Source organism: Pinus tabuliformis, chromosome J (assembly GCF_031772625.1).
Source record: "Pinus tabuliformis cultivar Carrire ecotype Pingquan chromosome J, CPIR1, whole genome shotgun sequence".
Taxonomy (NCBI): Eukaryota; Viridiplantae; Streptophyta; class Pinopsida; order Pinales; family Pinaceae; genus Pinus; species Pinus tabuliformis.
In genome coordinates this window covers 967,395,965-967,413,527 of record NC_142295.1, presented here as the reverse complement: position 1 = coordinate 967,413,527, position 17,563 = coordinate 967,395,965, and the positions used below count along the sequence as shown (strand labels likewise).

At 41.3% G+C, this 17,563-nt stretch overlaps 1 pseudogene; it reads right to left on the bottom strand.

The window, feature by feature from the left end:
• Window positions 1-11: 11 nt before the first annotated feature.
• LOC149230055 (sphingosine-1-phosphate lyase pseudogene) lies at window positions 12-1,410 on the bottom strand (annotated as a pseudogene).
• Window positions 1,411-17,563: the final 16,153 nt, after the last annotated feature.

The following is a 17,563-nucleotide window of genomic DNA, read 5'->3' as shown; positions in this document are numbered from 1 at the left end:
GGGGAAAGAACTTAAGATGCTTTACTGTCCATATATTCAATCAGCAAATCCTGCACCATCCCTCTGTCTGGCATCTTTCCAGCAGCTCCATATATTGGAGCCATGCCATCTTCAAATGCACTTGGATTTTCTTGCACAGTTGTAACTGCTTCTTTCAGATCTTTCAAGCAATCTTCTGCTATAAGGGTATGCTGAAGAGTCAGACATATGTGTATGCTGTTAGGTCTTTGTAAAGCATTTAGATGCCATCCTCGTGTTGACAGAACATCATTCACTTTAAAAATATCGAGCTTATCTGATCCAAATGCAATGACTGTCATGTCTGGTCTTCCCACAATGAATAGTTCTGGAATTTGCTTTATTCCTTCCTGAAAAGTTTTTGATACTTCCATTACTTTTCTCACTGCCTCCAGATATCCTTCCTCCCTAACACTCATCATAGCTGCCCAGGCACCAGCAATAAGACCACCAGGTCTGCTTCCAGCAATAGTTGGTGAAACATAAAGACCTCCTGACCACTCCGTTACAGCCACAAATTGTTGCTTTCTGATTTCATGATTGCGATACAGCACAACACTTGTGCCCTTTGGCCCTAGGCCATACTTGTGAGTATCCACTGATATTGAAGTTACTCCTTGAACAGTGAAATCAAAAGGTGGAATTGGATACCCTAATTTGCGAGCAAAAGGAAGCACAAAACCTCCAAGGCAGAGATCAACGTGAAAGCAAATACCCCAGCGCAAGACCAAGTCTCCAAGTTCTTCGATGGGATCAATGATACCATGAGGAAAACCCGGTGCTGAGCCAACAATCATAACCGTATTCTTGTTCAAATAACGCTGGATTGCTTTTACATCTGCTTGGAAATCTTCATTTACCGGTACACGCCATAGCTTGATTTTAAGGTATTGGGCCGCTTTATCATATGCAGAATGGGCAGATTCTGGAATTATCATTTCTGGTTTCATAATTCCCTTCTTGACTTTCATATAATCCCGTGAAGACTTTACTGCAAGTATAATACTTTCTGTGCCTCCCGAAGACATATTACCACAAACTTGTCCTCCAGATGCTTTTTCTCTACTACCAAACATGCTTGCTGTCATTGCTACCACCTCACTCTCAAATCGTGCTATACTTGGGAAAACGCTCAAATGCAGCGGGTTGGTGTGAGAAAACATGGAATATGCTTCATTTATCAGTGAAAAATGTCCTTCGGATTCACTCCCACCAATATACACTGTACCAGAGCATCTTCCTTGCCATCGCACATCTTTTGACTTCTCAAATTTCAACCTTTCTATGACTCCTATACCAAGACCAGCCCTTGGCAGCTCAGTTTGCCAATTTTCTCGTCCAGATTTAACACTAGACTGCATCTTGTCAACAACCTTTCCCTTCTCCCGTTCGATGTGGGTCGGAGAGCATGGCCTCCATTAATTTCCCGAGGAAGCCTGTAACGAAGTAGTTGTTCCTCAGAGGTTATCGTTGCAGTGATTTTCATCCTTATTGCATTTGCACCTTCTGTAGTTTTCGACAGGAGATCAAGAACTCCAATTATACCTTTGCCAACACCTTGAACAAAACCCTCCAAACCAGATGATCTGGCACCTTCAAGTGGCTTTGTTACAATACCTGTAACTCCGCGAAATAGTCCTTTGCAAAAGCCCCTTTGATGCCAACAGAGCCTGCATGTGTCAAGACTGACATGTAAGACCTTACACATGCTATTCCCGTAAAATTCTTGCAGAAAATATGACAGCTGGTGTGAGATGTGCTATGGATCAGCATGAATTCCCCATTTCGTAGCGCAGCCAGTGCAAAACATGAATTATGCGCTACGAAATCACTTAAAACATGTTGCGCTGCGAAACTGATAGAAAGGATTTATGCGCCTTTGACAAACAGTCGAACTGATGTGAAAAATTTAAAATTTTTTCTTGAGTGACAACACAGGCCTTGGAAGCACAAATGACAGAACTAAATGAAGCCAGAGAGAAATTAGCCAAGGTAAATGAAAGATATGACAAATCCAAGCAGACCGTGGCAGAAAAGGGCAGGGAAATAAAAGCCCTCAAAGACAGGATAAAGGAGTTAGAAAAGGAGCTCCAACTGGATAAAGTGGTGGCCGAGATCAAGACAGTGCTATGGGCTAATATTGGCGAGTCTATTACTGACCAATGGCAGTATATTGACACAATCCATGAGCAGCTGGAGCTCATTGGAAAAGCACAGAAGGAAATTCAGAGGTCAAGGGCAGCTCTAGGCAATATGCCTGAAATTGCCACCAGGATGATCAATGTGCTCAATAACAGAACAAGTTCTCAGTTAGCAACCATGGGAATTCCTAACAGGACTGAGACTATTATGTTGGTAAAAAGGGTCCTTACACTAAGAAACTTAGTGCAGACATTGGAGAGAAGGACCCAAGACATGCAGACCGAGGTAAACAGATTTATGGACAAATTTGTGGTATTACAGAACCGAGGTCTCCCTGGCTTACTGAACAGTGCAGGGAAACTGCTTACCCATGAGCAGTATGCCAAGAGGGTCAATACATTTGCCACAAGTCAGATCACTGAAAGGCCCAGCACCTCAGAAGAAACAGGGCCAGCTACAGGACAAAGTCTCTACAATAGAGTAGAGAATTTATTCTTCATAATGAATGAAATTAATCACCTGTTTGAAGTGCCTCCTAACTTCTATAAATACACAGAGGCAGATGAGACTATGGATGCAATTCTCAGGCATCAACTACCCACACAGGAATGGTGGACAAAGGCAATACAGATGATCTTATAGACCAGGAAGCCATTCTTCAAGTTTTTCATCAAAAATACAAGGTGGCATGCACAGGAAAAGCTAGTAAAATCAGCATGCATGAAAAGATAAAAGCTGAGCCAACTCAGCAGGACTTTCGGCCAGTAAGTCAAGATGGACAGCTACAGGTGACAGGGCCGAAAAGTTACAGCAGAGCAGCCACATCAGCGCATTCTCCAGCATTTAAAGCAGATCATTCCAACCGACTCAGTGGCCTCCAAAGGCCAAAATATCTTCTGACTGATATAAATGAACATTTATGATGTATTAAAGACAGCAATAACTTTTTATCTGCTGTTATGTACAAAGTTGGTGAAATATTTATTTCTCAGATGACTCAACGCCATAGATATTTTGTATTACCATTTGTATATATTTGCCCCTCGCATAAGCTTGCAGGGTTGTTGTTGATTTCTCTTGAACAAGTTTCCTATGTTGTAATCTTTACAGAGTTTAAATAACAGAAGTAATGGAATTTCTGAAGTTCTGAGTTGTTGGAATGCGTTCATGGTGTTTGTTGAAGCTTGCAGGATCCCTGTTCATCTCACATACAATAAGTTTTTCTGTAACTCTCTTAGTTTTGTGTTTCAATCGTTTACAATCCACAAATGTTTCTAATCTCTAGGTATTTAGCAGCAAAGAAGAAGAATAGCCTTCAGGATTTATTCATGGAATACCCTGGGCTCAATCTATGTTGTTAATGAATGTTTTCCTCAGTTATAATCTTGATGAGTGTAATTCTTAATTGCTACACTTTCAGAATATATCTTTCACAGTGACCTTTGTTTCAGGAATTCAAGTTTGCTCCCGAGCAATATATTCACTTTCACAGCATTAGCTTAATGGAGAATTCTTAAATGCTTTTCATTGGCTAAACATGCATCATCACACATCACCACTTAAGCTTTGAATTTTGTTTGTTGAGATACCCAATAGGCCCTGCAGTCTAAACATTCCCACTGAAGCATTTCAAACATTTCACAGCTCCAGACTCCATTTCCCAATTAAATACAACTGTCTATACATTACATCCTAGGTGTTGAGAGACATCCTTCAACCAAAACATAAACAAAAACTTGAGCATAATAGCTAGCCTAAAACACTATCATAACAAAGACAAATCATAAAGACAGAGCCCTCTCTGATCACAGTTTGGCTAGAAACTGTAATCCAAAGATTGGTTAGTGGTTACCCCGGCCGTATTCCCTTGGGAGTCATAGGGAACAACCTGGGTGTTAACATAAATGGCGACTCCACTGGGGAGCTAAGCATAATTTTCAAGTTGTTGTCTATCTGTAGACAGTGGTGCTAAAAGCTTAAACAGTCCCTTAAACAATCCTAAAATATCTTAGAAAATACCAAAAACAAATTCAGAAGCTGGCTCCTAAAAGGGAAAACAGGTACACTAGGTCAAACCCTGACCCAAATCCACCAGCCGTGTTTGAGAATCCTAACATAATCCCTAGAATCATTAGGAAGCAGCAAAGGCAGGAAAACCCTAGTGATTTCAGTCCTGAGACAGCTCACCCTGAACCAGTTCCAACCCCAATCAAAGTGCTATTTAGGTCTACCCCTGTCTCCCCCAGTTCACCATCTACATCTCAAAGCCCTCCTTTCACATCTTCACCCACTGCACATATCCCCTTGAACAATACCCCAGGTGCTGCTACACCTGTTACCTCTGTGGCACACATCGTTCCTTTTATCCCAGTTGCTCCTGTGAATCCCCCAAACCTTGTGAATATGGCTAACAGATATGCACCCTTGCAGATACCAGCTAATGTTGCAGCTCTACCCCAAGACTACCAAACCAAAATCTCATATTTTGACTCCACTGGCCCTTTGACAGCTATTCAGCATGCCAAAAGGATGCAAGACCATTTTGAAACTTATGAAATAGATGATGACAGTGTGAGAATGAGGATGTTTGTTCAAAGTCTGACTGGGGATGTAAGAACTTGGTTTAGATCCCTAAATGCAAATTCCATCACAACTCCTGATGAGTTGTATCAAGCCTTTACTAACAGATGGGAGAAAAAGAAAGATCCTCTGCACATACTTGGGGAATATGACACTATCAAAAGAGGTCCCCAAGAGACTGTTTTGGAGTATTGTGCAAGATTTAACAATGTATATAACGCAATCCCGCAAAATTTAAGACCTCCCCCTGATTTAGCCTTGTACAAATTTCCTGATGGTTTTGACCCTGATATGGCCTATCAATTGAAGGAGAGAGACCCTCAAACCCTTGCAGAGGCCCAAAAGGTTGCTGTCACTGTGGAAGCTAACCTGATTGCCAAAAGAAACAGAGCAAGGTTGGAAAAGAGAACCACTTTCAAAGAAGAACCCTCAGCCTTTGATCAAAAACTGGATGCAATACTCACTGGTATGAAGAGATTGGGGGATAGAGTTGAATCGGTTGAGAGAAAATCATCATGGGAAGCACCACAAAACAACCCTCCTAGGAATCCAAATTTTAGGAGAACTCAAAACCCAAACGTTGGCAAGGCCAGTGCTGACCAAGACATAAGACCCCCTTTCCAAGAAAACTATGCTGAAACTTCCACATCAAGTGAACCCAATGAAGATTCTCAGATTAATTTAATGGGTCTAGATGGTGAAAGTCAAGTCTTTTTGACACAAGAAGACCATGAGGATGAGGTAATCAAGTTGTTCCCAATCAAATCAAGTGAGTCATTTGACTTCAAACAAGGCTATGACACAGCTGTTTATGAAGTCCATAAGCAATACAAGCTAAGGAGCAGAACTGTAAATGTGACACAGCCTGAAAGGATAAAAAATAATCAGCAGCCCAAAAGAGCCACAGTTACAGAGCCAAATGACCCAACAGATTCACTTGCAAAAGAAGTGGTCATTGAAGAAGTCACTGAACCAGCTTCTGCAAAACAGCAGCCCATGGACACATCATCCTTGCACCCTAACCCAAGTGTCACCCCTCAAGAGATGAGCAAGAGAGGCAAGCCTCAAAATCAGGATGAGAATCAAGAAGAAGAGTTAGTGAACAAGGAAAAAAATGCCATCCACAGCCAAAAGACCCAATCAGATAAACCCTTTGACCTACAAACTGAAATTAGTAAATTGAAGGTAGCTATTCCTCTTTCAGAACTAGCCAAGCATGACATGTATAAACAAAAAATCAAAAAGTCCCTTCAACTTACTACCAACAAGGATGATGTTAATGTGTTGGATGATACCCCAGAGCTACTTTTTGGCCCTGAGGTGGATGGAAAGACAGCAGGTATAGGCATTTTACCTTTCTATGTCAGCCTGCATGTTCATGACAAAATATTACACAATGCAATGTTTGACTCAGGTGCCTCTCACAACCTGATGCCCAAATCAGTCATGGAAAGACTAAACCTGGATATTACCAGACCATACAAGGACCTGTTCTCCTTTGATTCCAGCCAAGTCAAGTGCTTAGGCCTAATAAAAGATCTATGTGTGTCTCTTGTTCAGTACCCAAACAAAACAATTCTAATGGATGTTGTAGTTGCTGACATCCCACCCAAGTATGGGATGTTGTTATCAAGGTCATGGGGGGCTAAACTTCAAGGTTCCCTGCAGTTAGATATGTCATATGCCACCATCACTGTTTTTGGGCAACCAAAGAGATTATACAGAGAAACATTAATGAAATACATGGTCAGCAGTGAAGAAAAGCCTCAAAACTTTCCCATATACGTTGTCCATTCAGACATAGACTTATACATTCTCTTCAATAATAATACAACTCTCCCAGATAATGAGGTTGAACCCAAGACACTCATACAAGAGGAAGACACCAATGAGCAAACTGCTACCCAAGAAACAATGATTAAGCAAACATTAAACACAGCTGCTGCTCAAGAAAGTGAACAGGTCCCATCAAGTGAGGAAATTGCCCTAGAAAACAAACAAGAGGGCAAACCAGATCTTCGACTTACAATTCCAATACATAAGGAGGTCACTAAATTCTCCCTGGAACCAGAGATCCTATGGTTCCTTGAATTTGATGGGTCAGTCAACAAACTAGGGGCAGGGGCTAGAGTTTGGATACATAATAAACAAGACAGTCATGCAGAAGGCCGAGCCTATAGACTGAATTTCAAGTGTACTAATAATATGGCAGAATATGAAGCTCTTTTACTAGGCCTCAAGCTAGTAAGGTTCTTACAAGCCACAAAGGTCTCAATTATGGGGGATTCAGATTTAGTCATCCAACAAGTAAAGGGAAATTTTGTCACCAATGACAAAAGACTGAGATCTTATAGATCTGCTGCTGCTGAACTACTACAGTCCTTCACTGAATTTCAAATTTCCAAGATCCCCAGAACCCATAACTTGCATGCCCACAGTTTAGCCACGTTTGCAAGTACCTGCAAGCTACCTTTTGAGCCCCACCACTGTTTTACAGCTGAGGTAAAACACAGACCTTCTATCCCAAACAATGTCAAGGACTGGCAGATATTTGAAGATGATGCACAAATAAACAACTTCTTGACCTTGCAACAAGAATTTGCAGGACTAAATATTGACACTGAAAGAGCAAGTCAATCACAAATACTGTTTGAACAAACTGACCACCCAATATCACCCAAAACAGCAAAACAAATGCTAAATCCAACTATTTTCAACAAGGAGAACATACAACAAATTCAACAAATCAATCATGAGGAAGCAGCTATTGTAGAGGCTGAAATCATAGAGCTGAAAGACAATTTTCTCCCAACAGGCCTAACTCCATTAGAAGACATCTTTGACTCAAATGATATCCCTAGAAAACCAAAAATGCAGCCCCTAAATACAGCCATTGAAGAGTGCAACATTGGCACGGTTGATAAGCCCAAGATAATAAAGCTATCTGCATCTCTGCCTCCTGATCAAAAACCCAAATACATTGACCTTTTCAAAGAGTTCCAGGATGTCTTTGCATGGGGTTATGAGGATTTAAAATCCTATGACACCTCTGTTATCCAACATACTATCCCTCTCAAGCCTAATCAGAAGCCATTCAAACAAAAATTGAGAAGGATTAATCCTATGCTCCTCCCTTCAATTGAAAAGGAATTGCAAAAAATGTTTAAAGCTGGTATCATAGCACCAATCAGGTTTTCTGATTGGATTTCAAATTTGGTCCCTACAAGAAAGAAAACTGGTGAGATAAGGCTTTGTGTGGATCTTAGGAACTTGAATCAAGCATCCCTCAAGGACAATTATCCCTTGCCCAAGATGGATCACATTCTTCAACGAGTGGTAGGTGCCTCAAGAATCTCATTACTTGATGGATTCTCAGGTTTTAATCAAATCTTAGTACACCCTGATGATCAAGACAAAACTGCATTTACAACCCCATGGGGAACTTTCAAATATGTAAAAATGCCTTTTGGATTGAAAAATGCAGGGGCAACATTTCAAAGAGCAATGGATATTGCTTTTGCCAAGGAGATACATGACTTTCTTGTCATTTACTTAGATGACCTCACACCTTTCTCGAAATCAGATCAAGAACATCTGAAACATTTGAGACAGATCTTCCTAACATGCAGGAAATATGGAATTTCATTGAATCCCAAGAAATCCCTGTTTGGTTTAGAGGAAGGTAAACTATTGGGCCACATCATTTCTAAAGATGGCATTAGGATTGATCCAGACAGGATACAAGCTATCTTACAAATGCCCCACCCAAGAAATATCAAAGAATTGCAAGGATTTTTGGGAAAAATCAATTTCTTGAGAAGGTTTATCCCAAACCTAGCAGAACTGATCAGATTACTAAATAATATGCTAAAGAAGGATTCAAAGGTGAAATGGACAGTCGAAGCAAATCAAGCCTTTGATGGTATAAAATTGGCCCTTACCCAAACCCCGGTCCTAACAAATCCTCAATTTGACAGGGAATTTATCATATTTTCTTTTGCTTCCCAACACACAATTGCTGTTGTTTTATTACAGAAAGATGACCAAGGAAATGAGAAGCCCATTGCTTTCTTTAGTAGAGCTCTTAGAGATGCTCCCCTAAAATACCAAATCATGGAGAAACAAGCTTATGCTTTGGTCAAGGCCATCAAAGACTTTAGGATCTACATCCTCTATTCACATGTTATAGCTTATGTACCAAGCCCTATTGTCAAAGACATTCTCACCCAAGAAAATTTAGAGGGCAGAAGAGGAAAGTGGATTGCCAACATTTTGGAATTTGATATTGAGATAAAACCTACAAAACTAATAAAAGGGCAAGGTTTGGCCAAACTAATGACAGAAGCAAACTTCCAAGCCTTAGACATCAACCAGCTGGATAGTGAACCGGAGCTGGCGACTCCAAAGATCAATGTAGCCTTTGAACAATCCCCTTGGTACTCTGATATATGTTATGTATTACAAAACCTGTGTGCTCCCCCAGGATTGTCCAGAACTAAATGTAGGTTCTTAAAAATGAAAGCCTCAAGATTTTGTGTTATGGAGGGTAATCTGCTTTGGAGAAACCATGAAGGGATATTGCTAAACTGCTTAACTGAGGATGAGACTAACAATATCATGAAAGAATTTCATGCAGGTGACTGTGGTGGACACTTGTATTGGAAGTCCACTGTGGATAAAATACTGAGGGCTGGTTATTACTGGCCCACCATGTTCTCTGATGTCAAGAAGCTCACAACCTCATGTCACAAATGTCAAGTATTTGAGGGAAAGAGAAAGTTACTACCACTTCCCTTGAGGCCTATTGCCACAGAGAGACCTTTTCAACAATGGGGCTTGGATTTCATTGGGGAAATTCATCCCTCATCCTCAGGCCAGCACAGATGGATTCTAACAGCTACAGACTATTTCACTAAGTGGATTGAAGCTGCTCCATGCAGACAAGCAAATGATTCAACAATCATTCAGTTTTTGGAGAACAACATATTGGCTAGATTTGGCTGCCCTGACAAAATAATAACAGACAATGCTGCTGCTTTCAGATCTAAGAAGATGGTGAATTTCTGCCACAAATTTCACATTACCTTGGGCCATTCTACTGCATACTATCCCCAAGGAAATGGCCTTGCAGAATCATCAAATAAAAGCCTGGTGAACATCATAAAAAAGGTGCTGGAAGAAAATAAAAAGACCTGGCATAAGAAGCTTGTCAATGCCTTATGGGCAGATAGGCTAACAACCAAGAGATCAATTGGGGTCAGCCCATATGAGTTGGTTTATGGATTAGAAGCCAAATTCCCTTCATCACTAGGAGTTCCTGTTATGAAACTTCTTCAAGAAAGCCAAGCTGAACCAAATGATATGCAAAGAAGGATCAATCAAATAATATGCTTGCAGCAAACTAGAGATCAAGTCTACAGCAGAGTTCAAGTTTTACAAGAAAAATTAAAGAAGGCCTTTGACAGAAGGACCAAGGCAGAAGATTTCAATATTGGTGACAAAGTCCTCAAGTGGGATTCAAGAAGGGAAGATAAAGGAAAACATGGGAAATTTGATTCCCTTTGGAGAGGACCATTTACTGTTCAAGCAGTGCAAGGAAACAATACTTATTTCTTTAAAAGTCTTAATGAAACTGATTTGGATGAAGGTCCTGTAAATGGCAGGATGCTGAAGCACTATTTTGACTACCACCCATAAGTGCAGTCTAAGTCTCCATTGTACATATTCAAGTGTATATATTACTCTTTGTAGGATGTAAAAATGCAGTTTCTCAAGTTTATTAACTATCAACAAAAGGCAAATAGGGTCAGAGATCTACCAAGATGGGAAGAGAACAATTTTGGCATTTTAAAAGCAGCATAATGCAAGTATTGGCGAAAGCAGGCAAAGGCCAAGGCATTCTGACCTGCTGTTCTTGGTCTTTCTAATGAAAAACCATCCCCATGTGGAGCCACTGTTAGTTACCTATACCTATAGGTTTCATATTTCATGATTGGCAAAGGAAGGTCCAAATATGCTCTGCTTTGATGAGGCAAAGATCCCATATTTCCAAGAGAAGACAAGCTGTGCATATAGCTTGATATAGACTCAATTTTGATGGATGGTCCAACTGCCTAATCTGGATCATGCCATGTTTTAAATTTTCAGTTGTAGAATAGAAAAAGAAGTCTGTCCAAACTGTTTAATCTTGGCAGACAAGTAGCTTAGGTAGAGAAGTAAGGCTCCCAACTGCTTAATCTGGGACCTTGGAAGCAATAAGGGTAGCATTAGATAGAGAATCAAAAGGAAAAAGCCAGAGAAAAGAAAAAGCAAATAAGGGTCTGCAAGTCTAAGTGCACCCTCCAAGAAGAAACAAAAAATGCTAGGCAAATAGATGGGTAGGCAGATGGGGTTGCAAAAGTGTCAATCCTTATAATTTAAGGTGTGCTAACCTATTTCACAAAGCAAAATCAATGGATTGAGAAGTCCTTCTTCTCTATCAGGTTGCAGCAAAGAAAGGAGCATGTCTAACTTCCCAATTTTCCCCTTTTCCATCCATTTACTAACATCCCCTCATCAGTTGAAATTGATGGAAGAATTGGTGGTTTTATGGTGGTTCTTAGTCTTATTAGAAGCCACATTTCTTGTCTAAATTCTTTTCATTTTGATCTACTCCCTAAGCTAAGTTATTTTCAAATAAACTTAGTAATACCACCCCTCATCCACTCTTTCACCCACACTAATTTTTAAACTTCTACTATATAATTCCCCTATGTTACCCCTTCCCCTACTATTATAACACCATGGTGTATAAACCCCCAAGCATTGTATAAATATCCCTCCCCTTGGCATTATAGCCAATAAGTCCTCTGTCAGGGATCAAATGGACATCTGGTCAGTTTGAGAAACCTAAGCCTAACCCCCTTCCCCCTTCTGAATCCATTTTGACCTATTACCCCTTCATTTGCTAAGAAAAACATATGAAAAACCCTTTTTACCCATAACCCGCTTCATTTACAAAAAGCGCACAAAAACCCACTTTTTTGAGTTTATCCAAAGTATCGGCACGGTATTATTTGTATTTTATTTTTACATTGAAAAAACCAAATAAACCCGCCGAAACCCAAAGTCCCGCTGGGCACGCCGTTCAAAAGAAATAATATTTTATTACCTCCCCGCTGCCGTATCGTCCGCAATGTTCAGCGACCCGTCAACCGTCCGATCGGGTGCTTTTGATCGGACGGCCATTATGCATATCGGGTTGGGCCCGACGTCCGAAGATTAGCGCCCGAGAAACTGTCAGAGGGTGACGTCAGGCCTTTGCCACGCGTCGCCCTCACAATTTCTCGGGTCGCCCTCTGACAAAACCCTGACCGTATCTAAGGCGGTCCGAGAAAAACCATTACCACTTATCATTTACCGCCGGTTCTGTTATGCCTGCGTCATCACCACGTCGGACCCACGTCAGTGCCACCCCGCCGTCGCGTCAGCACTCTTGTCTGCCCCTGCGCTGATATGTCTGCCACCTCATTATCCCCGTGGACCAATCACGGCTTGCCACATCACCCGGTGATGTCATGCTGACGTCACCCGACCTTGACCCCACCTAATGATGTCATGCTGACGTCATCCCAAAAACGCGGCAATATGCCAAAAGTCCATATTTTAGCCAAAAATGCGTGTTTTTTCTCACTTTTGCCAAAACTACTATTGATTTTCCTGCATGCATTTTACGACCAATTTAGCGCCAACCTACACAATTTGACTCTTAACCGGTGGGCGCCTCCGTCGTACCTGCATTCGCAACTGTTATCGACAATTCGCAAGGTATTTCTCAAAATTGTTCCCTGCACCTGGTTTTATCCATGTTTCTGTAAGCAAACTGTTTAAGAGAGTATAAAACACCAAAATCACCATCAAGCATCCAGTGACCTGCACTCATTTCCGAATAGCGAGGCAATAAACCTTCTGCCAAGCCTGCATTTGACCAAATTAACCTGAATTCACTGGTAGTTCACGCAGTCGTGAACTAGAAACCTCCATTACATAAATTCACCATAGAAATACTCTAACTCAGTCCTGCTATTGTTTTAATCAATCCTATAAACGATATTTCAATTGTTGTTTGCTCAATTTCGCCCTCTGTTCCCTACAATTCACAGTTATATCGTCAAGAAACTCCTCTGCATTCTTCTGCTCACTCAAAACAGTTTACATACAAATCATAAGCCTTTCTAGTCATGGAAGCACCAATAGCCTTGAATATCCAGCCTCTGAATTCCCCTCAAAGGGAGTTAGAATGGAAAGCCCTGGGAGATGTAGATTATCAGATGATAGACTGGTTCCCAATGGGTTCTAAGTTTAATATCCACATGCTAAATGAATTGAAAGCCCAACACCTTGGTGGAGCTGATATTTTAGGGATTTGGGACTCAAATTTGCCCATTTACAACCTCCCTCAAGTCAATGCCCTTCCAGACTTGATCCACAAGTGCCAGGAATGCTATGATCCATGCCAAAGAGTTGTTCTCAATCCTACAGGCTCAATCTTGTTTCATATCACCCCAGAAACTATAAATGAGATGCTGCATTTCCATACTGCAAGGCCATTGACTCCTCTCTCCATGCTGGACTTAGTAAAGAAGGGGAGTAATTTGTCAAGTGCCCATATCACCAAAATTAATCAGTTGTTCATACAGCCAAGCTCTGAAACTATGAGGACTCCTCCTATTGGATATCACTACCTGAATGACTTGGGCAGAATGCTGGTAGATTTGATCAGCTACGTTCTGGGGTACAAGGGAATTGAGGATGTTGATGACACTATAATGGCAATGCTGTCTATATTTTCTCCTGGAAAGCCTCCAGCTGTACACTATGACTATGCCACATATATTGCAGAAAAGATCCATGAACAGTTAATGAATCTGCAAAGGGAAAGGGTGTTCAGATACACCTCATACATCTACCATCTGTTCTTATTTTATCAACCAGATAGTTTCTCCATTCCCCTCAAGAAACTAAATGCCCAGGGAATTCCAAGGTCAGTTGTGTTTTGGACCTCAGTTTTTCATCGTACTTCTGAATCACCATACACATACTGTGAATTCATAGACCTGTTCATTCACCCAGCTATGACCTTGCTGTATGGTGTCCCTCCTCCAAGGTTGACTGATGACATGCAAAGAATTCTCCATCTCTCCAAATCCTACAGCATTGGTGATTGGTATTTTTACCAACACCACACAGTAATCAGAATATATGGCTGTGAGTTGGACCCTTACAGGCTGCCAAGGTATGTCCCTATGAGACTTTTTGCCCTAGAATACTTCAGGCAGTTTGGAAATGCAGACTGCTTCCATTTCCAAAGTAGGAATAAGAAGGTGCAGCTGAAGGTAAGGAACCAACTAGGCCCTTTTCTATACAATAAAAGAGAGGAGGGATGGAAGGAGGCAGATAGGATCTTAGAAAGTTTCAAATTGCAAACCAGTTTCAAATGGATAACTTATGACCCTAATCATTTTATCTCCCTCAGAAGGATAAAATACAAATTGGGTAACTATTCACATGTTAGGCTGCCTCATATTGAAAAGTATGCAAATGCTTTGAGTTGGAAAGAGGGCACTCTAGAAGAGCTAATCTCTAGAGAGCAGATGCTAGAGAGAGAGGCTAGGAATTTGCAAAAAGAGGCTGACTTGGAAACTTGTGGACAGGTTTCCTTATCATATCAAAGGCAACTTGGAGCATCTGCCTCTTCTTCAACAACACATCAGCAAGCTGCCATGGACACTCAACAGACATCCAGCAAAGGCAAAGAAAAGCAGGTGGAACAAGAGCAACCACCTCCCATGACTGAAGAGCAAACAGAAAAAGAAGTGCAGCAGCAGGAAGTACATCAACAGCAGCAGCAGCAACAACAAGAAGAACAAAGACATGGGCAGCCTGTACAGCAAGAGCAGACAGTGGAAACCTCAATTTTCACTGAACAGCAGGCCCAAAACACGGTGCCTCCTAGGCAAGAAACATCAACTGAAGCATCAATCCTCCAAACTCCACAAAAGGAGGACATAAGCAGGAAAAGGGACAGAGAGACTCCCTTAACCACATCAATAAGTCATGGTGAGAAAAGACAGAGACTGAATCCTTTCTCTGAGGAGGAAATGCCAATAGGGCAGTCTCTGGGCATGGGCCCACCTAGTAGAGAAGCATCCGCAAGTTCCTTCCAAGAGGAACAGAACAGAACAGTGGGAGGAGAAGTCAGCTCCTCAAGCCAGTAGAGAGAAGGTGAACTGAGCATCAAACAGCAGTTCATTGACATAAAGAGGAGGAATGAGCCAATAAAGATACAACTATACAATCATTTGTTGAAAATGGCTCCCACTAACCAGCAAAGACTGATGTCTGCGTATGATGTTAGTGAAGGCAAAATGATCATGAGTCATTTCTTGCCAGCTGTAGCACAGCCCCAGTCCCCTGCAGATTATATAAGGACCAATCTTGAGGTCCTTGCCAAGGACATCCACCCTATGGACAAAATTGAATTACACAAACAAACGGGTGAGATGGTGTATGCCTCCTTGGCAGACAAAACATTGGACAATTATAGGCTAGAAAATAGCCTTAATAATACAGCTGCACAACTTGAGTTGGAGAGAGCATCCTCTCAAGCTAAGGACAACAGAATTAGGTCCTTAGAAGATATAATCATAGAGATTGGGCATGATCCCAAAGATATCAAGGGCATACAAGAGATATTGAAGTTGAGGGATGCAGACATGGCAGCTTTGAGAAGAAAGATCAAAATCCCAGCCACAATTCACCCTCAAACAGATGAAGTTGCCCAGCAGAGGCATGATCAAGATGCCACAACCTTGCTGGTGTCTCTATACAAGCAGCTAATTCAGACTCAAGAAAAGCTAGGAGAATCAGAGGCTGCACAGGCAGCATTACAGGCAGCTTTGAAGCAAAGAGAAGAAGGTCAGACCTCCCAGCCTCCTCCTGAAATAATAAACCTTGAGGAAACTGCTCCAACTACTGTTCCTCCCCCTCAACAAACAGGACATACAGCACCATCCACCTCAGCACCACCAGCAACAACAGAGCAGGCCCCAAGCCTGGATATGCAAAAGCTGAGAAATGAGATCCAGGCCTTGGAAGCACAAATGACAGAACTAAATGAAGCCAGAGAGAAATTAGCCAAGGTAAATGAAATATATGACAAATCCAAGCAGACCGTGGCAGAAAGGGGCAGGGAAATAAAAGCCCTCAAAGACAGGATAAAGGAGTTAGAAAAGGAGCTCCAACTGGATAAAGTGGTGGCCGAGATCAAGACAGTGCTATGGGCTAATATTGGCCAGTCTATTACTGACCAATGGCAGTATATTGACACAATCCATGAGCAGCTGGAGCTCATTGGAAAAGCACAGAAGGAAATTCAGAGGTCAAGGGCAGCTCTAGGCAATATGCCTGAAATTGCCACCAGGATGATCAATGTGCTCAATAACAGAACAAGTTCTCAGTTAGCAACCATGGGAATTCCTAACAGGACTGAGACTATTATGTTGGTAAAAAGGGTCCTTACACTAAGAAACTTATTGCAGACATTGGAGAGAAGGACCCAAGACATGCAGACCGAGGTAAACAGATTTATGGACAAATTTGTGGTATTACAGAACCGAGGTCTCCCTGGCTTACTGAACAGTGCAGGGAAACTGCTTACCCATGAGCAGTATGCCAAGAGGGTCAATACATTTGCCACAAGTCAGATCACTGAAAGGCCCAGCACCTCAGAAGAAACAGGGCCAGCTATAGGACAAAGTCTCTACAATAGAGTAGAGAATTTATTCTTCATAATGAATGAAATTAATCACCTGTTTGAAGTGCCTCCTAACTTCTATAAATACACAGAGGCAGATGAGACTATGGATGCAATTCTCAGGCATCAACTACCCACACAAGAATGGTGGACAAAGGAAATACAGATGATCTTATAGACCAGGAAGCCATTCTTCAAGTTTTTCATCAAAAATACAAGGTGGCATGCACAGGAAAAGCTAGTAAAATCAGCATGCATGAAAAGATAAAAGCTGAGCCAACTCAGTAGGACTTTCGGCCAGTAAGTCAAGATGGACAGCTACAGGGGACAAGGCCAAAAAGTTACAGCAGAGCAGCCACATCAACGCATTCTCCAGCATTTAAAGCAGATCATTCCAACCGACTCAGTGGCCTCCAAAGGCCAAAATATCTTCTGACTGATATAAATGAACATTTATGATGTATTAAAGACAGCAATAACTAGTTTCAATCCCACTTCTTCACCCCTGTGAGCATCACCCGATGCAATGAGTGCTAAGTGAACTATTCAAAAATCATGAGAAATTAGTCAGTTACGACTACCTCTCATGGAAATGGTCATACGTGAATGATCTTACTTAACGCAGTTGAATCCCAAAATGATATCTAATAACTTTTTATCTGCTGTTATGTACAAAGTTGGTGAAATATTTATTTCTCAGATGACTCAACGCCATAGATATTTTGTATTACCATTTGTATATATTTGCCCCTCACATAAGCTTTTAGGGTTGTTGTTGATTTCTCTTGAACAAGTTTCCTATGCTGTAATCTTTACAGAGTTTAAATAACAGAAGTAATGGAATTTCTGAAGTTCTGAGTTGTTGGAATGCGTTCATGGTGTTTGTTGAAGCTTGCAGGATCCCTGTGCATCTCACATACAATAAGTTTTTCTGTAACTCTCTTAGTTTTGTGTTTCAATCGTTTACAATCCATAAATGTTTCTAATCTCTAGGTATTTAGCAGCAAAGAAGAAGAATAGCCTTCAGGA